General features: G+C 42.6%; 1 protein-coding gene across 4 annotated transcripts in view; it reads right to left on the bottom strand.

The window, feature by feature from the left end:
* Positions 1 to 21,598, bottom strand: part of zbtb7c (zinc finger and BTB domain containing 7C) — a 244,214-nt gene that overhangs the window by 196,215 nt on the left and 26,401 nt on the right. The window contains exon 1 of one of the 4 annotated variants that reach the window (XM_087990830.1): positions 5,457 to 5,532. The exons of the other annotated variants lie outside the window; for them this stretch is intronic. The gene's annotated coding sequence lies outside the window, so the exon portion shown is untranslated. Of the gene's footprint in view, positions 1 to 5,456; positions 5,533 to 21,598 lie in introns of those variants that run through there. 4 annotated transcript variants of the gene reach the window in all.

The raw sequence follows: 21,598 nt of genomic DNA, 5'->3' as shown, positions 1-21,598 counted from the left end.
CCAGCCTTTCCTTTCACCTTAACAGGAATATACCTTCTCTGGATTCTCGTTATCTCATTTCTGAAGGCTTCCCATTTTCCAGCCATCCCTTTACCTGCGAACATCTGCCCCCAATCAGCTTTCGAAAGTTCTTGCCTAATACTGTCAAAATTGGCCTTTCTCCAATTTAGAAAATCAACTTTTAGATCTGGTCTATCCTTTTCCTTGCATTGAAATAAATTAAACTGCATTTATTAGTCCTGCCTTGTCCCTGCCTGCCCTGTTTGACTCACTTCTGTTCTCAACTGTACCAGTCCCAGATTGATCTCTTTCCTCATTATCTCCCTGGGTCCCACCCACCACCCCAACCTTACTAGTTTAAATCCTCCCGAGCAGCTGTAGCAAATTTCCCTATCAGTATATTAGTCCCCTTCCAATTTAGGTGCAATCCATCCTTCTTGTACAGGTCACTTCTACCCCAAAAGAGATTCCAATGGTCCAAAAATGTGAATCCTTCTCCCATACACCAGCTCCTCAGCAGTGCATTCACCTGATCTAACATTCTATTCCTACCCTCATTAGCTCATAACATCGGGAGTAATCCAGATATTACTACTCTCGAAGACCTCCTTTATAAATTTCTGCCTAACTCCCTGTAATTTCCCTTCAGAATCTCAACATTTTCCCTTCCTATGTTGTTGGTTCCAATGTAGACAATGACCTCTTGCTGGCCCCTCTCCCCCATGAGAACATTCTGCACCCTCTCAGACATCCTTGATCCTGGCACCAGGGAAGCAATACACCATTCTGCTTTTTCTCTGCTGGCCACAGAAACATCTGTCTGTACCTCTGACTACAGAATCCCCTAACACAATTGATCTCTTGGAACCCGACGCACCCCTCTTTGCATTAGAGCCAGTCTCAATACCAGAAACTTGGCTGTTCAAAGAACAAAAAAGAACAAAGAAAATTTACAGCCCAGGAACAGGCCCTTCGGCTACGGTCCCCTGAGAATCCATTACCCCCTACATTTTCCAAAACAGCATACCTGTTTGAAATGGGTATTTCCACAAAAGACTCTTGTACTAGCTGCCTACCTCTCTTACCTTTCTTGGAGTTAACCCATCTATGTGACTGTATCTGAGTCTTTCCTCGCTTCCTATAACTGCCATCCATCACTGTTTCGTCACCATGTGAGATTCGACCGATTACGGTGGTGTCATCAGCAAACTTGTAAATGGCATTAGTCTGGTATTTCACAACAGAGTCATGGGTATACGGCAAGTACAGTAGAGGGCTCCGTATACACTCCTGGGGGGCTCCAATGTTGGAGTGTTAGTGAGGGTGAAATGTTGTCCCCAGTCTTCACGGATTGTGACCTGTGGGTCAGGAAACGGAGGGTCCAGTTGCAGAAAGTGGAGCTTAGTCAGAGATCACTAAGTTTCGTGATCAGTCTCGAGGGGATAATAATATTGAAGGCTGAACTGTAGTCAATGAGTAGGATTCTTACGTAGCTGCTTTTTGTGTCAGTGTTCTAAGGAGATGTGAAGGGCAAGTTATATGGCATCTGACGTGGATCTGTTGGTCCAATAGGCAAATTGGAGTGGCACCACATACACAATCATCCACTCCCTCCACCATGCTACTCAACAGAGCAGTGAGTACTATCTGCGAGATATACTGTAGAAATTCACCACATACTCCAAGACAGCACTCTCCAAACCCACGACGGCTTCTATCTAGAAGGACAAAGAAAACAGATATGTGGGAACACCACCTGCATGTTCCCCTCCAAGCCACTCACCATCCTGACTTGGAAATATATCAGTGTTCCTTCACTGTTGCTAGGTCAAAATCCTGGAATTCCCTCCATAATGGCATTATAGGTCAACCCACAGCAGATTGCCTGCAGTGGTTCAAGGTGTCAGCTCACCACCAACTTCAAGGGCAACTAGGGACAGGCAATAAATGCTGGCCAACCAGTAACACCCACATCCCACTGCTGCCACTGTGCATCAGTTGAAGAGTGTGCTTGTCATGCCAATCAAGTGGGCTGTTATGGTCTCAATGGTGTCACTTTCAGCGCAGCAAGTGGAGAATATTTCTTCCAAGTCCTGGCTTGTGTTTTGTTAGCAGGCTAGGGGGACAGGAGGGGAGTTACACAGCGCAGAATGCCGCTCTTATTGCCATACTCTTAATATAGCAGATCCAGTTTAGCTTCTGGTGAAAGGTAACCCCAGGATTTTCAGTGAGGTTTCAGAAATTGTAATGCTATTGAATATCAAAGGGAGATGGTTAGATTCTCTCTCGTTGTAGACAGTCATTGCCCAGTATTTGCTTAGTCTCAACATTACTTGCCACTTATCAACCCATTTCTTGCAGCTGCTGGACTGCTTCAGTATCTGAGGGGCTGTAAGTGGTGCAGAAAATCATGCAATCGTCAGCAAACTGCCCCACTTCTAATGTTATGAATGGAAGGAAGGCATTGATAAATCTGAAGATGGTTAGATTCAACCATACATTACCTTCTGCAGTGATGCCCCGAGTCTAAAATGATTCACCTTCATGAGCCACAGGGTATATGTTGCTGTGGAGAGTGTGTTTTTCCACAGATTCCCTTTAACTTGAATTTTGCCTTGTTGGACCATTTATTCTGCCTTGGTTCCAGTTGCATACTTTGTTTTAATTATCTTCCCTCTCTACAATCTTTTTGTGTTAAAAATGAATTCCTAGCTTCTCAATTTTAAATTTGCTCCTCAATGAGTCACTTGAATGTGCAGCGTCTAACTCGGGGAAAGATTTTGAGCTTTTTGATGCTTCCATTTAAGGAAAACTAAGACTTTGAACAGTTTTCTGAAGAGGAGTCCCTGAATTTGGAATGTTAACTCTGCTTTCTTCCTGCAGATGCTGCCAGATCTGCTGAGTTTGTCAATTTCTCACTTTGGAACAGATGCTGTCAGAACGATACTTGACTGGGAGTAGTGAATTGAATAAAAGAAAGACTTAATCTTTGATAAACAGGCCAAATACTCAATAAAAGAATAGAATGAATTAAAGTATAAACAGCAGTGAAAAAGTATTTCATATTAGAGATGGATAATAAATGCTTGTTAGCAATCCAGAACTCCTGAATAAAAAAAGTGCAACCACTGCAATTGAAACAAAATTACAGGTAGATTAATTTTTGGATTGATAACCTACTCAGGAATAGGTCTTTGTATACCGTAGATGAGCAAAGGCTGCCAGTCCATAATTGTCAACCGACCAAAATTGAAATACATCATTGACTTGATCATTGCTCAAAGTTGCCTTGAGAAGGGCCATCTGGTAGACCAACTGGAACCGGTTTTACTGTCAAGAATACTTGCTTAATCTATCGCCAGCAGAAGAATAAGTAACAACCGTGAGTAATTAAAAGAAAAGAACCAGTTGAAGGTACCTGGCAACCAAATCAGTAATAGATATAAATATTGCAAGGTTACAGCAATTATCTTGGAGACTGAAACCATAATTCAATGTTGACGAAAAACCAGTCCCTTCAATTCACTTAAAAACCTGAAACCTTTTATTTTGAATTGGTCAAGATGTATGGTTTTGAAAACTGGAGAAACTATTGTACTGGAATGTCATTGAAATTATTCAGAGAATTTAATACTCATTCTGTATATCTTCACCTCTCGAGCAGAATAAACCCTACAATGGAGAGAGTACTACAGGAGCCAATGTTATCATTAATAGGAATGAATCCAGGTTTTTAATCTGCAAAAATGCAACAGCATTGCAGAATAGTTTGGAGGAAAGAAAAGCCTTTCAGGTTGGCAAAAGTTTGATTGGATGACGACAAGTACTCGTTGTACATATTTATAAATGTAGCAAGGTAAACTTAACAGCAGTGCAGCTGTGAATACACTGTGGAACTGGATAATAAACCAGTGATTTTCCTCTCTCGAATGGGTAGTGCCTCCATCTATTTTTATCTTATGACTGGTAGTAATTCAGAAAACAAGATGTCACATTTGTACAAAACATCTATAGAAGCTGCAAATTTAAGTATGGAATGTGGTCGGTGTTCCCACCCATCAAATATGAAAGATACAATTTGGATTCTTACCCAGATTTTCCAGCTTGTCACTAAAATATGTTTATCTGCCAGAAGGGCAGATGAACAACAATTAGCTTTATTTATGTAACACTTCAAGTATAATAAAATGCTTCACAGATATGTAATCAGATGAAAACTGACACTAGGTCAAATAAGAGAAATTAGGACAGATGGTGATCAAGAGGTAGATTATAAAACAGGTTTTAAAGGAGGGAGGAAAAAAGTGGAGGGGTGGGGATATAAAGGGCCTAGACCAGTAAATGGAGGGGAAACCACTAGTATGGAAAGGAAGTGAGAGATGGATAAGTCAGAGTCATAGAGATGTACAACATAGAAACAGAAAGTCCGGTCCAACTCGTCCATGCTGACTAGATATCCTAAATTAATCCAGTCCTATTTGCTAGCACTTGGCCCATATCCCTCTAAACCCTCCCTATTCATGTACCCATCTAGATGTCTTTTCAAGTGTTGTAATTGTACCAGCTTCCACCACTTCCTCTGACAGCTCATTCCATACATGCACCACCCTGTGTGGAAAACATTGCCCCTTGGATCTCTTTTATAGCTTTCCCCTGTCACTCTATGCCCTCTGTTCTGAACTCCCCCACCCCAGGGTAAAGACCTTGACTATTCACTCAATCCATGCCCCTCATGATTTTATAAACCTCTATAAGGTCACCCCTCAGCCTCTGATTCTCCAAGGAAAACAGCCCCAGCCTATTCAGCCTCTCCTTATAGTTCAAATCCCCAACCCTGGCAACATCCCTGTAAATCTTTTGCTGAACTCTTTCAAGTTTCACAACATTCGTCCTATAGGAGGGAGACGAGACGAGAATTGCACACAATATTCCAAAAGTGGCCTAACCATATGTCCTGTACGGCCACATGACCTCCCAATTCTTATATTCAATGCTCTTCCACCAAAGCTTATAGAAAGACAAATGGCTGTAGGGGCACAGAAGGTTACAGGGATAAAGAGCAAGTTTGATGTCATTTATAGTTAATAGTAATTGAATAATTATAACAACTCCGCTTTGTGAATTTCAAAACCTTTCCACTTCCACAGAAATACTCAAGCTCAAATGAGGTTTTGGGCATTAAGTGTTTGTCTTACTGCAACTTAAGGCTCTATTCAGATATGAAGTTAGTCGATTAATGAGCAGCATTTGCTGATTTGAGAATAAATTCTTTCAATTTAGCTTTTCTTCATTCCTCCAAATTCTTGAAAAAGAAAGAGAGAGAGAGAGACACACACACAGACAGCGTGCGCAATGACTAGTCACTTTTCTTAAAAAAACAAGAAAAACAGGAGGAGTAGTCACTGTACCAAACTAGATCATTTTTATCTAGGATCAACAGAGGCATAGAAACATACCTAACACTTCTGATCATGGGCGAGTTGCTCAGGAAGCAGAGGACAAGAGGGAGAAAATAAACTGCAAAAAGCTTTTAACAAACACTGGCGAACAAGAATTGGTCATTCTCCTTTTCCACTTTATCTGCAATCAAAGGCATAAAGCATCTGGAGATTCATCATTTCCTTCCCTCCTCCTGCCTGACCCTTTTTTTAAAGCTTTTAACCTGTAATTTTATCTTGGGCCAAATATAGAGAATGGAATTCTAGGGTGGGCTGCCTGTCTTTCAAACAACAAAGCTTCAAAAGAGGGTGTTGTTACTTTTAACATCCTCCTTTATAACCACAGCAATTGGTTGCATGGAAACGTAGTGATTGTGCACAATTTGGCTCCCCACCCTCAGCTGAAAACCAGTTTACCTTCTGCACAATTCATTGGTGGTCCAAGCTAAAAAAGTATAACATAGCATGATACACGTTGTCTCTTTTTAAAGCAGGGAGGGAAGGGGAGGTTTTAAACCTCTACGTGGTTCTGCAAGTTGCCGCCAGTGATTTTCCCTGTAGTGAAACTAACCTTTTTGCGTCATGCCCTCTGACTGGGTTTCTATTTTCACTGTTTTCATTAACAATCAGGTAGAGATACAAGTTATGTTTCCCAAACATAGTTCTTATACAGTCAGCTGTGACACTAACAGTGAGGGTTTAGCTTTTGATGCTTGAGGAATGAGGGGAAACATTATTATACAGAGAGAAGTAATCAGCAAGGCTAGAGCAAAATGCTGGAAAAGCACAGCCGGTCAGGAGGAGCAAGAGAATCGACGTTTCCAGCACTAGCCCTTCATCAGGAATGAGGCTTGTGGGCCAAGGGGGCTGAGACATAAACGGGAGAGGAGTGGCGAAGGTAGCTGAGAAAGCAGTAGGTAAATGAAGGTAGGTGATAGGTTAGAGAGAGGAGGGTGGAGCAGATAGGTGGGAAGGAAGATGGACGGGTCAAGATGGCAGTGTTGAGTTAGAAGGTTTGATCTGGGATAAAAAGGTTGGGTCAGGGGAAGTGAGGAAACTGGTGAAATCCACATTGATCCCATGTGGTTGGAGGATCCCAAGGCAGAAGAGGAGGCGTTCTTCCTCCAGGCGTTGGGTAGTAAGAGTTTGGCGATGGAGGTGGCCCAGGACCTGCATATCCTTGGGGGAGTGGGAGGAGTTAAAGCATTCAGCCACGGAGCAGTGAGGCTGTTTCGTGCATGTGTCCTGAAGATGTTCTCTGAAGCGTTCCTCAAGTAGGTGTCTCATCTCCACAATGTAGAGGAGACCACATTGGGAGTAATGGAGAGAGTAAATGATGTGTGTAGAAGTGCAGGTAAATCTCTGACTGACGTGGAAGGCTCCTTTGGGGACATGGACTGGATTTGAGGGGTAGGCACAGGTTTTGCAATTCTTGCAGTGGCAGGGGAAGGTATCAGGAGGAGGGGGGGAAATGATGGGGGGCATGGACCTGACAAAAGAGTCGGAGGGAAGTGTCCTTACGGAATGCGGATAGGGGTGGGGAGGGAAACCTATCCCTCGGTGATGGGGTCTGTTTGTAGGTAACCAAAACTTGAGGATGATGCAATGCATCTGGAGGTTGGTGGGTGGGCTAGAAAGTGAGGATGGGGGGGGGGGGTTCTGTCCTTGATGTGATTAGAGGGCAGAAGTGCATGAAGAGGATGAGATGTGCTGGAGGGCATCATCGATCATGTGGGAGGGGAAATTGCAATCTTTAAAAGGAGGCAGTCATCTGGCATGCTGTATGGTGGAATTGATCCTCCTGGGAGAAAATGCAGTAGACACAAAGGAACTGGGAATACGAGATGGCATTTTTACAGGTGGCAGGGCGGGAGGTGTAGTCCAGGTAGCTCTGGAAGTCAGTGGGTTTGTGGTAGATGTCAATGTTTCTGCATCCACCATTCAAGAATCAAATCAACTATTTCAAAGAGAAATTGGATTGTCACTTAAAGGATTTAACCATGCAGGGTTACTTGGACCAGATAGGAGAGTCAATTGACTGTGTAGCTCTAAAATAAAACAAAGAACTATGATGCTGAAGATGTGAAACAAAAACACAAAAAGCATCTGTGGGTAGAAAACAAGTTTACATTGAGTCTGATGGCTCTTCAATCAGAACATCAGACTGCACTGTTCTGCAAGGAAAGCGGACAGATTCATTGTATTAAATGGCCACTTTCAGTAATATACTCCGTGGTGTGGTGTTGATAAACCACTCAGTTGATTGTTCAGTCTACACCAGTTTGGTTCAAATCAATATCACTTAGAACTACCTGTTAGCAACGCCTTGCAATTCTTCTTTTTTTTTAAATTTAAAACATGGACTTCACTATTCTCAATAACCTCACGTTTAAACTACCAGAAAAACTGAAAGTTTGAAATTCAGTACCTTCCACATTTTAATCCAGATTCACATGCTGTACTATTTCACACAACTTTAGAACCTAACAAATTTGCTGAGACAGAGTCATTAAAGGATGTTTATTTCAGTTTTGAACAGTTCTTAAGAAAACAAAATCAATTAGGGAATCAAGGGTTTATGGGTATAGGGCAGGTAAGGAGTTCAGGATGATTAGATCTTTAAATGGCAGTGAAGAATCAATGGGTGGCATGACCTACTTCTGCTCCTATGTTTTATGGACTTAAGTCAGCAGATGCATGGGCGCACCACCACTTAGAAAGGTCCTCTCCAATCCGCTCATTTTTTAAAATTCACTCTTGGAATGTGGGGTTGCTGCCAGAATTTATTGCCCTTTCTTATCTGCCTTCAAGATGGTGGTGGTGTGTTGCCTTCTTGAACCACTACAGTCCACTTGCTATAGGTAAGCTCAATTCCATTAGCAAGGGAATTCCAGGATATTAACCCAGCAACACCTTTTATCTCTATTCACCTATTCATCAGGATATAGTAGGATCCTTGCGCTGACCTCATCTTGGAATCCCAACCATGCACCTCATCAATTGTTGGCAGTTTGGAGTTGCCCTTCACCATCAACGTGGTAGCTGAGCAGCCACAGAACAACACTTCTCACACAGAAGTGGCATGACAGACATTTCCTTGCCCATACAACTGCATATTTCTCCACCTATCAGTGGTTAAGCACCAGGCCCCTTAAAACCACATCCATCTTAAAGCCTTCTCCAAGTTCTCTGATATTCTTTCCACTGGTCACCCAACATCTTATGATTGGGTAAGATCACATACAGGGAAGCCTTCAGTCACCTCAAAAATACCATGCACTTTTACTTAAACATCAAAAGTGAAATGGAAGTCAAACAGAAGCTGCATTTGTCCCTTGAAACAGAAATGAACTGCCTGCATATACAGCACCAACAATTTTATATTCTATATGTGATCACTATACCTGCTCTCATCTGCTGGAACCAGGTGTCAATCAAATCCTGTCTGCCTTAGAGTATAGCTGTGTCAGGTACTACATAATGTGTAAAATTATGTTTCTCCTGCTCAGTGTCCTCACATCCTGCTCATTGGAAGACTGCTCCTGCTCCTCCCAATTTGTCAGTATCCACATTTTTCCTGTTCTGGTTCTGCGGAGCATAGCATGCTAGAATTATACCTCCAGGTTATACTGCAAGGCTCACCTGTGCATTTGCATTGTGGCACATCGACATTCTGTCTGTAAAACAGACTCTGATCTTCCAGTTACCTGCCATTCAAAACACTACTGCATTCCTATACCAACATCTGTGTCAGGCCTCCTGTAATATTTCAGCAAAACTAAATGCAGTGTGGAGGAACAACATTTTGTCTTCATCAGGACTCAACATAGAGTTTAATAGAGCATGAATAGCTCCATCTCATCTATTACCTACACTCATACCCTCAGGTCCTCTCGTGAAATGGGTTGCTTTCTGCACAGTCAACCAATTTTCAACTACTCAGACCACATTATCACTTATTTATTATCTCTTAACTGGCTAACTATCACAATCCTTTTATCTACCAAGCCTTTTTTCTCCCTTTCTGGGCTCCATCTCCAACTACTTGCTCATTCCTGCTCCTCCCAACCCCACTCATCAGCGTAACATCATCTTTTCATAGCTGTTTTCAGTATTGAAGGGTCACTGGGATTGAAATATGAACACTACTTTCTCTCCACAGATGCTGCCAGACCTGCCAACTCTCCTGCAGTTTCTGTTTGTTTCATGTTGCCAACATCCTCAGTCCTTAGTTTTTATCTCATCATCTTCAATAGGCCTATCTGTTCCACCATGGCCTGGTCAAAGAATGCACTGTGTTATATCCATGCTGCACCTCAGTTAGCAGATTGCATAACAGAATTATCAGCCATGGTGGCAGCAGGTCACCCTCGTCTCTCAATAACCACATTTATAAGGCATCTGGACTCTTAAAATGTAGCATGAAGGCTAGAGAGAGTTCTGAAAGTGACAGGGATGTAGGTGATTAATCCCAGGGCACCAGGGGCAAGCTTCTAAGTAGTGGAATGGATAATCGCACATTAGTTCATGCCATCAAAATGCAAGTAATCGCCAAACTCCAAGACCTCCACTCACTGCAACTAGATCTTTGATTTGCTGACCCACAAGCAGCAACACCTCCTCCACAACAATCAATACCGATGTCCCACAAGGCTACATACTCAGCCCCTTACTATACATCCTGTGGGGCCAAGTTTTGTCTGAACTCCACCTGCAAGTTCACTGATGATATCACAATCGTGGGCTGGATCTCAAACAATGACGAGACAGAATACAGGAAAGTGTGCACTTGGTAGCGTGGTGTAAAAATAATCTCTCCCTCAACATCAGCAAAATTAAAAAGCTGTTCATTGAATTCAGGAAGCAAGGTGGTAGGTACACCCTATCTACATCAATGGAGCGAAGGAGGAGATGATTGAAAGCGTCAATTTCCTAGGAGCGACAATGTCCAACAATCTGTCCTGGTTCACCCACATTGATGTGATGGTCAAGAAAGCACAACAAAGCCTGAGAAAGTAGAGGCAAAGAAAATTCAGCATGTCCGTAAAGACACTTACCAATTTTTACAGATGCACCATAGAAAGCATCACAGCTTGGTATGGCAACTGCTCTGCCCAGGACCGGAAGAAACTAAAGAGAGTTGTGAACACAGCCCAGTTCTACGCACGAGCCAGCCTTACATGCGTTGACTCCATCTATATTTCTTGCTAACTCGGAAAGGCAGCCAACATAATCAAATATCCCTCCAATCCTGGTTATTATCTCTTCCAAAATTTAGAAGACACAAAAGCTTAAAAACACAAGCCAACACAATTAAAGAACAGCTTCTTCCCCACTGTTATTAGACTTCTGAATGAAACCTTTCTGAATGAAATTTAATGCTGATCGCACTCTTCGAGCACCTTCTCTGAAGCAGAAATTGTATTCCTCACTGTTCTCTTACCCCTATCCACTTTGTACAGCATTTCCTACTTGTACAGCGCACAAAATGAAACTTTCACTACACCTAGGTATGTGACAATAATCAAGTTAAACCCTTTCTTTTATTAATGAAATCAGCTGCATGATGTTAAGACCCTCTTTGCATGACATGTGTATGGCTTATCATGTCCTGTGCCTAGGGGAAGCCAGCTATATTGTCAAATACTAATACTCGGGCTGCACTACTGACCTGGTCATGGGGAAATGACAAGAGATGTAAACTGGCACAAGGGACTGTGTGTTTTTGTGGCTGAACAATAGAGATTCCAGAGAGGTTCCCAGTGGCTCCTTGGAAGGAGCCAATCACAAACATTCATCGCAGCTGTCACCTTGACAGCCAGCTAGGATTGCCACCCACTCCTTCAGGTTGCATGTCCTAACCCAGCAATTGGTGTAGTTCAGTGACAGTACCCCAGATATCATCCGCCTGTGCCAACATTACTCCTCATTTAGTCAGAGGAGATGGCATAGAGGAGAAAAAGATTCTGGTCCTCCTGCACATCCTATCTCTTCACATGGGGATACTTCAGCACCTCCTGGAGTTTGCTGGCACATTTGTTCCTCTTCCATTTCTCTGTGCCTTTTGTTTCATCATAGCAGCAAAGATCAGACCCACCATTGATGAAACCAGTCACATTTTCAATTAATTTGTACGGGGAGCAAATTAGCTGTGTCCTGTAACCCACAGCTGGCTAAGGTTTCTTATGATTACATCTGTGAGACAGAGCTGTCCATCTTCAATGGTCAAGTACCAAAAGTATGGCCAGCATTGCTTGTGACCAGCATTTGCACCCTACAATCTTGTCATGCATTTCACATACAAGATGTAATTGGAAATGATATATGATTAATATAATTACCACCTCAACAGCCTGCTGTTGCTCAGAAATGGAGCCCATACTTTTTGGAACAAACAGACATGGACTCTACCCATTCTGAACACGGTCACTTTACATTTAGCACTCGACAGATCACGAAAGGCAATGCAGGTTGGGCTTGACACCCTACCAGACTCTGACTGGTCATCAGACTACCCCCACTTCTACTCAACTAAATTCTGTCTTTTTCAACTTAGCAGTCCCTGGACAGCCCATCTCTGAGCTCCCTCAAGTTCCTACCCTCCACCTCAAACTACAACTCCAACTCTCATCCTTACTGAGTCCAATCATATAGTTTGTCCACACCCACCATCATGCTACACAATGCCCCAGACTATCATCAGCACCTTACATGTATGCAAATGAGAGCATACCTCTCACCCTGAACAACCACAAGACAAAAGTCCTCATCAAACTGGCCTGGCATTGAGGAGAAAACCCCCAATCATCGACCACTTCCAATACCTCGCGACTGTTCTATCAGCCAAAGCATCTATTGAAGAAAATGCTTTAGTTGTGTTAGCACAGACTTCATCACCTAAGGAAAAGGGTATACGAGGACAACAACATTAAATCCAACATCAAGTTCATGGTTTACAGAGCTGTGGTGGTTCTTGCCTTCTTACGTGGTTTGGACACATGGACTGTTTACAGCAGACACCTCAAGATGCTGGAGTACCACTAACATTGCCTGCGCAAGAAATTGCAAATCCACTGGGAAGACAGATGCCACCAACACCAGCAGCCTTGACCAGGTCAACATCCCAGCATCGGAGCACTGACCATCCTTGATAAGCTATGATGGGTTGGGCACATCATCCACATGTCCAGCATAAGACTCCTCAAGCAGGTGCTCTACTCTCAGGTTCCAAACAGTAGGCGAGCCCCAGGTGGTCACAGGGAGCACTTAGTGATATCCTAAACATCTCACTAGCAAAATGCAGCATTCCTACAGACACCTGGGAATCACTGGTCCAAGACTGTCCAAAGTGGAGGAACAGCATCTGGAAAGGCATTGAGCACTGAGACTTGCCATCAGGAAAACACAGATGCAAGATGAAAACAGTGCATGCCACACCAACACCCCATCCACCCCTTCCTGCGACCACCTTCTGTCAAGTGTAACACAGCCTGCGGTAGCCCCAGTCTATACAGCCACCTACATGCTCACCCAGAGTGTGGAAGAGACTCATCCTTGTCTGCTGATTATGATGATCATGCACCAACCCAATCGAGGTCAAGGTGATGGTGACCCTCTATCAAAACAATAGGATACTGCAAAGAGATTTTACAAGTACATTAAGAGCAAAAGAACTACAGAGAGAATAGGGCACCATAAAAATCAACAAGGTCGTCTATATGTGGAACCACTGGAGATGGGAGATATAAACTATGAATATTTTGCATCAGTTTTTACTGATGAGAAAGTAATTGAGGGCTAGGGAACTCAGGGAAGTAAATGTGCAAAACAGTTTACATTACAAAAGGAATAAGTGCTGAAGATCTTAAAAACAAAAAAGGAGATTAAATTTCCAGGAGCTGATAAATTGTATCTTGTGAGAAGTTAAGGAAGAAATTGCAGGGCCCCTAGCAGAGATATTTGGATCATCTACAGCAATGGGAGAGGTGCAGAATGACTAGAGGGTGACAAACGTTGTGCCTTTATTAAAGAAAGGCTGTAAGGAGAAGCCTGGGAACTGTACATCTGAGAGTTCGACGTCGATTTTGCTGCTCGTCGGATGCTGCCTGAATTGCTGTGCTCTTCCAGCATCACTGATCCAGAATCAGTGGGTCTAACTTGAGCATGCCTACCAAGCTTCCAAACTAAATTAGTCACACTTGGCTGTATTTGGTCCATATCTCTCCAAACTCTTTCTATTCACGTACCCATCCAGATGTCTTTTAAATGTAATCGTACCTTGCCTCAACCACCTCCTCTGGCAACTCGTTTCATACCCACATCACCCTCTGAAAAAGTTGCCCCTCAGGTCCTTTCTAAATCTTTCTCCTCTCACCTTAAATCTATGCACCCTAGTTTTGAACTCATCCTGGGAAAAAGATCTTTGTTATTCACCTTATCTATGCCCCACATGATTTTATAAACCTCCAAGGTCATCCCTCAATCTCCTACACCGGGGTGGGGAACCTGCAGCCTTCTAGGCCATTGTATGTGGCCTTTTGAATGAATCCAAATTTTGCAGAACAAATCTGTTATGTTTTTTTCGTCCTCTATTGTTTTTATTTTAATCTTAAAATGAATGTATTTAAAAATACCAGAGAGTAAAAGAAATACAATAAAAGGTTCTCTGACTTTGAGAATCATGACATCACACTCAAATTAGCATTTCAACCTCCCCTAGTTGATGTCTCCAAGAGCCCTAAAGAACTACTGATGGAATTGATTGAGCTCTCAGAAGATGACATTTTAAAGTCCTTATTTGACGCTAAGAAAGATCCGATTGAAATATGGAAAAATGCAATAGAATATCCATGCCTTCGGCAACATGCATGAGAAATGCTTTCTTGCTTTTCAACCACTTATTGCTGCGAATCTACATTCTCCTACTTAACCAAAATCAAGACGCCCTTAAAGTCACAAATGACTGAGACCCATCTAGAGGATCAGCTGAAACTGCAGACCTCCATGCTGCAACCAAATATTCAAATGCTTTCTTACAAAAAGCAGTCACAACAAAATCATTAAAAGGTTAGTTAATTTTAGAATTAACTCTTTTTTCCTTAAGTTAGCTAGTACGTAGTAGTTATACTTTTACAAAATACTGGGAATTTTGAAGAATATATAATTGAAGTTTCTTGGATGCGGCCTTATTAGATTACAACCAGCATAATGCGGCCTTCCAACATGAAAAGATTCCCTACCTCTGTCCTACGCTCTAGTCTTGTTCAGACGCACCAATGCAATTTAAAACATTCCTGTGCAGTTCACTGTCAAAATCTGTGCTCTTTTCACTGAAATGTCAATCAGGCCAACTTGAACATAGGAACAGGAAAAGGCTATTCAGGCATTTGAGCTGTTCAAGGGGATCTGTGGCCTTTGGTCCATATCCGTTAATACCTTAAAAATTATCTATGTCGGATCTAAAATGAACAACTGATCCTGCATCTACTGTTTGTGGAAAGAGTTTCAAATATTTATTACCCTGGGTGCAGAAGTGCTTCCTAACATCTCTCATGAACAATCTGATCCTAATTCCCAGACTATGTGCCCTAGTTCTTTTATCCTCAATTATTGGAAATAGCGCAATTTATCTGCCACAGTTTATGCATTCATTTAACATAAAATGACAAAGGGATACGGATAGAAAGGTTAGATGGCCTTGTAGAAAGTCTACGTGCCATCAACAAATTTAGATACTGACTTTCCATGTCATTATCCAAGTTATTAATAATGAATGTGAATAATTGATACCATACCACAGAGCCTTACAGGACACCAATGGTGACATACTGCCAATTTCAGTACCTACCCACTATCCCTACTTGGTTACCTGTCATTCAAACAATTTCCCTGCCACATCAGTAATTTGCCTTTTGTCTTAGTTAATAGCCTCAGTGGGACTTTATCAAATGCCTTCTGGAAATCCATATAAACACTCATTCCCTCACCTCTTCAAAAAAATTCGATGAAGTTTGTCAGACCTGGCCTACCTAAAAATGAATCCATTCCGACTCCCCGTGATTCTGAAAATTTAATTTGATTGTAGGTTGTGTGTTGTTTTATGTTGTTTGGATGAGTGCACCTCCAAACAAGTGGAAAATCTTTCATCCACTCTTGAATTGTGCCTTTTAAATGTTGGGCAAGCTTTGAGGGAAGTCAAGAGGTGAATTACCCACTGCAGAATTACCAGCCTGAATTATTATTGTAGCCTTGGTATTCATATAGCTGGTCCAGTTCAATCTCTAGTCAGTAGTAACCCCCAGGATGTTGACAATAGAGGATTCAGAGATAGTAACATTAAGGGAAGATAGGTAAATTCTGTCTTGTTGAGCATACTGTGGGAGTTGTGTGGCGTTTATGTTACTTGCCACATATTAGCATAAATCTGCATTTGTTTAAGTCACACTACCATAAAAAAAAAGTGTGGGCAGTAAATGTGAACATCTAAATCATAAATGAATGCAGCACTCACTTATAGGAAAGACAGGGTCAATCCACATAGAACAACCTTGAGCTGTTCAAGATTTGTCATATAATTCATGCAGGATTTGAAACCAAGAATTTAAATTCAGTTTGTTAGGGAAACAAGGGAACAAAAAAAACGACAGAATTTGGCGGGGGGGGGAAGTAATAGGTCTTAATGTGCCAAAAAAAAAAAAATCAGCAGACCTTTGGATGATTTGAACTTATGAGGCAGTGCATAATGGCCAGCAAGGAGAAACGCAAACTTAAAGATAATAAAGGTGTTGGTGAATTCCAGTTCTGTTGGATGAAGAGTCCACATGGAGATAATGAAGATGAAAATTGATAGTGGTGATGGAGATGTGAATTTCAAATGCACTCTACAAACAGATAACACATCAAGGTTGTACTCCATCAGATTCAGCCTTGAACCAGGAAGGGAACAGAATCATTTAAAAAAAATCAATTAAAACCAAAAAAACTGCCGATGCTAGAAATCAGAAAAATAAAACAAATTGCTGAAAAAGCTCAGCAGATCTGGCAGCATCTATTATAATTCTGTGGAATGAAATCAGAGTTAATGCTTCATACCCAGCAACCCTCCCTCAGATCAGACCAGTTCTGAGGAAGGGTCGCTGGACCCAAGATGTTAACTCTGCTTTCTCTCCACAGAATTACAATAGTTTCTTGTTGGAGCAAGATAGATATGTTCAATCCTGCCCAAGTAGTTCAGATATCATATTTTGTAATTGGGATTTATTCAAAGTTTGTGCGAAGATTTGTAGCTCGGGTGCTCGTTGCTGTGGTTCTGTTCGCCGAGCTGGAAGTTTTTGTTGCAAACGTTTCATCCCCTGGCTAGGCGACATCATCAGTGCTTGGGAGCCTCCTGCGAAGTGCTTCTTTGATGTTTCCTCCGGTGTTTATAGTGGTCTGTCCCTGCTGCTTCCGGTTGTCAGTTTCAGCTGTCCGCTGTAGTGGTTGGTATATTGGGTCCAGGTCGATGTGTTTGTTGATGGAGTTTGTGGATGAATGCCATTCCTCTAGGAATTCCCTGGCTGTTCTCTGTCTGGCTTGCCCTATGATAGTAGTGTTGTCCCAGTCGAATTCATGTTGCTTGTTGTCTGCGTGCGTGGCTACTAAGGATAGCTGGTCGTGTCGTTTCGTGGCTAGTTGATGTTCATGTATGCGGATTGTTAGCTGTCTTCCTGTTTGTCCTATAGTGTTTTGTGCAGTCCTTGCATGGAAGACAGCTAACAATCCGCATACATGAACATCAACTAGCCACATATTGCAGGCATCACTGAGGCTCAGGTGAACCGTGGGACTCATTTAGACAAGGCAGGCATCACTGAGGCTCAGAGATTGATCTGAAGTTTATGGTTAAGCCTTCAATTACACCACAAGAAAGATAAGGCCATAAGATATTGGAGCAGAATTAGGCCATCCAGCCCAGAGTCTGCTCTGCCATTTGAACATGGCCGATATACTTCTCAACTCAACTCCAAAAAAAAAAAGCCAACATTCCACAGATTCCTTTTCTTCATATCCACTACCAACCTGATTTTCCCTGAATCACCAGCATATTGAAATCCCCTATGATTATTGTAATAGTGCCTTTCTTAGACACTTTTTCAACCTCAGAACAGTACAGGCCCTTCAGCCCACGATGTTGTGCTGGCCTTTTATCCTACTCTAAAATCAGACGAACCTACATATCCTTCATTATATTATCTTCCACATGCCTATCCAAGAGTTGCTTATATGCCCCTAATGTATCTACCACCACATCAACAGTGCATTCCACACACCATTCTGTGTAAAGAACCTATCTCCCTTAAACCTTCCTCCAATTACCTTAAAATTATACCCCTCATGAGACATTTCTGCCATGTGAAAATGTCTCTGGCTATCTACAATCTATGCCTATCATTTTGTACACCTCTATGAAATCACTTCTCATTCGCCTTTGCTTCAAAGAAAAAGCCCTAGTTCCCTCAAGCTTTCATAAGACATGCCTTCCAGTCCAGGCAGCATCCTGGCAAAACTCCTCAGCACCCTCTCTAAAGTTTCCACATCTTTCTTATAATGAGGCGACCAGAACAGGACACAATATTCCAAGTGTGGTCTAACCAGGGAAATATAGAGCTGCAGCATAACATCACAGCTCTTAAACTCAACCTCCCCTGCTAATGAAAGGTCAACACACCACACACACCTTAACCCTATCAACTTCAGTGGTAATCAAGGTTTGTGAGAAGATTTGTAGCTCGGGTGCTCGTTGCTGTGGTTCTGTTCGCCGAGCTGGAAGTTTTTGTTGCAAACGTTTCGTCCCCTGTCTAGGTGACATCCTCAGTGCTTGGGAGCCTCCTGTGAAGCGCTTCTGTGGTGTTTCCTCCGGCATTTATAGTGGCCTGTCCCTGCCGCTTCCGGTTGTCAGTTTCAGCTGTCCACTGTAGTGGCCGGTATATTGGGTCCAGGTCGATGTGTTTGTTGATGGAGTTTGTGGATGAGTGCCATGCTTCTAGGAATTCCCTGGCTGTTCTTTGTTTGGCTTGCCCTATAATGGTAGTGTTGACCCAGTCGAATTCATATTGCTTGTCGTCTGCGTGTGTGGCTACTAGGGATAGCTGGCCGTGTCGTTTCATGGCTAGTTGATGTTCATGGATGCGGATCATTAGCTGGTCTTCCTGTTTGTCCTATATAGTGTTTTGTGCAGTCCTTGCATGGGATTTTGTACACTACATTAGTTTTGCTCATGCTGGGTATCGGGTCCTTCGTTCTGGTGAGTTGTTGTCTGAGTGTGGCTGTTGGTTTGTGTGCTGTTATAAGTCCTAGTGGTCGCAGTAGTCTGGCTGTCAGTTCAGAGATGTTCTTGATGTATGGTAGTGTGGCTAGTCCTTTGGGTTGCGGCATGTCCTCGTTCCGTGGTCTTTCCCTTAGGCATCTGTTGATGAAATTGCAAGGATATCCGTTTTTGGCGAATACCTTGTATAGGTGTTCCTCTTCCTCTTTTTGCAGTTCTGGTGTGCTGCAGTGTGTTGTGGCCCTTTTGAATAGTGTCTTGATGCAACTTCATTTGTGTGTTTTGGGGTGGTTGCTTTCATAGTTCAGGACTTGGTCTGTGTGTGTGGCTTTCCTGTGTACCTTTGTGGTGAATTCTCCGTTTGGTGTTCTCTGTACCATCACGTCTAGGAATGAGAGTTGGTTGTCCTTTTCTTCCTCTCTCGTGAATCGGATTCCTGTGAGTGTGGAGTTGATGATCCGGTGTGTTTTCTCTATTTCCGTGTTTTTAATGATTATAAAGGTGTCATCAATGTATCTGATCCAGAGTTTGGGTTGAATTTGTGGTAAGACTGTTTGTTCTAACCTTTGCATTACTGCTTCTGCTATGAGTCCCGAGATCGGTGAGCCCATGGGTGTTCTGTTGATTTGTTCGTATATCTGGTTGTTGAATGTGAAGTGTGTTGTGAGGCACAATATACCGGCCACTACAGCGGACAGCTGAAACTGACAACCGGGAGCGGCAGGGACAGGCCACTATAAATGCCGGAGGAAACACCACAGAAGCACTTCACAGGAGGCTCCCAGCACTGAGGATGTCACCTAGACAGGGGACGAAACGTTTGCAACAAAAACTTCCAGCTCGGCGAACAGAACCACAGCAACTTCAGTGGTAACTTTGAGGAATCTATGGGCATGGACCCCAAGAACCCTCTGTTCTTCCACGCTGCCAAGAATTCTGCCTTTAATCTTGTATTCTGCATTCAAATTTGACCTTCCAAAATGCATCTCTTCACACTTTTCTATGTTACATTCAATTTGCCACTTCACAGCCCAGTTATGCATTCCGTCAATATCTTGTTGCAACCTACAACAGCCCTCCAATCTTAGTGCTGTCAGCAAACTTACTAACCCACTCTTTCACTTTCTCATCTAAGTCATTTTTATAAAGTCACAGAGCAGAGGTCCCAGAACTGATCCCTGCGGAACATCACAGGTCACTGAGCTCCAGGCTGAATACTTTCCACCTAGTACCACCCTCGGTCTATGGGCTCGCCAATTCTGTATCCAGACAGCCACTTTCCCTTATCTATGCCTGCTTACTTGCTGAATGAGCCTACTATGGGGAACCTTATCAAACACCTTGCTAAAATCCATGTACACCATATCCATTGCTCTACTTTCAATGTGTTTTGTCACATCCTTAAAAGAATTCAATAAGGACTGAGGCATGACCATCTCTAATCAAACTGCGGTTTTCCAAGTAATCATAAATCCTGTCTCAGAAACCTCTCCAATAATTTGCTCACCACTGATGCAAGACTGACAGGTCTTTAATACCCAAGATTATCTCTATTCCCTTTCTTGAACAAGGGAATAATATTTGCCACCCTCCAACTATCTGGCACTACTCCAGTGGACAGTGAAGATGCAAAGATCATCGCCAAAAGTGCAGCAACCTCTTCCCTAGCTTCCTGTAGTAACCTAGGGTATATCCTGTCTGGCCCAGGAGATTTATCTATCCTGATGTTTTTCAAAATTTTCAGCATATTCTCCTTCTTAAGGTCAACCTGTTCTAGCATATCAGTCTGTTTCACACTGTGCTCAGAAACGTCAAGTTATCTCAGTAGAGAATCCTGAAATAAAGTATTCATTAAGAACCTCCTCTACCTCCTCAAACCTCAGTCACAAGTTCCCTCCACTATCTCTGATCGGTCCTACCCTCACTCTGGTCATCATCCAGTTCCTCATGTGTAGAATGCCTTAGGGCTTTCCTTAATCCTACCCACCAAGGCTTTTCATGCCTCCTTCTAGCTCTAAGTCCATTCTTCAATTCCTTCATGGCTACCTACTAACCCTCTAATGCCAGGTCTGATCCTTGCCTCCTCAACCTTCAGTAAGCTTCCTTCTTCCTCTTGACTAGATGTTCCACATCCCTTGTCACGCAAGATTCCTTCAACCTATCATCACTTCCTTACATCAGTGCGACAAACCTGTCGAACATGATCAGCAAGTGCTTCCTAAACAACCTCCATACTCCTATCGTGCATTTCCCCAAGAATATTGGTTCCCAATTTCAGCATCCCAGTTCCTGCCTAATAGCATTGTAATTCTCCCTCCCCCAATTAAATATTTTCCCATACCATCTGTGCCTAGCCTTTTCCACAAGTATAGTAAATGGTCAGGGAATGGTGATCACTATTACAAAAATGGTCTCCCAGAGAGCTGACACCTGGCATGGTTCATTGCCAAGCACCAAATCCAATATGGCCTCCCCTCTCGTCAGTCTATTTACATATTGAGTCAGGAACCCTTCCTGGACATACCCAACAAAAATTGTTCCATCCAAACTATCTGAACTAACATCCTGACTACTGCTAGGAGGCCTGTACACAACTTCCATCAGGGTCTTTTGCCTTTGCAGCTCCTCAAATCTACCTACACAGATTCTACAGCTTCCAACTGTCTATGACTTCTTGCTATCAATTTCATTTCGTTTATTACTATCAAGTGGAGGCAATAGTAACTGTTAGTCCAGAGTACTATCAAGTGGAGGCAATAGTAACTGTTAGTCCAGAGACCTAGGTAATGTTCTGGGAACCTAGATTTGAATTCCACTATTGCAGATGGTCTAATTTGAATTCAAGTGAAAAAAATCT

This window comes from Chiloscyllium plagiosum, unplaced genomic scaffold (genome assembly GCF_037043375.1).
Source record: "Chiloscyllium plagiosum isolate Xiang-an unplaced genomic scaffold, Cpla_swu_hap1 HiC_scaffold_1, whole genome shotgun sequence".
Taxonomy (NCBI): domain Eukaryota; kingdom Metazoa; phylum Chordata; class Chondrichthyes; order Orectolobiformes; family Hemiscylliidae; genus Chiloscyllium; species Chiloscyllium plagiosum.
Note: the sequence above shows the minus strand (reverse complement) of the source record. Positions and strands in the feature narration are given on the sequence as shown.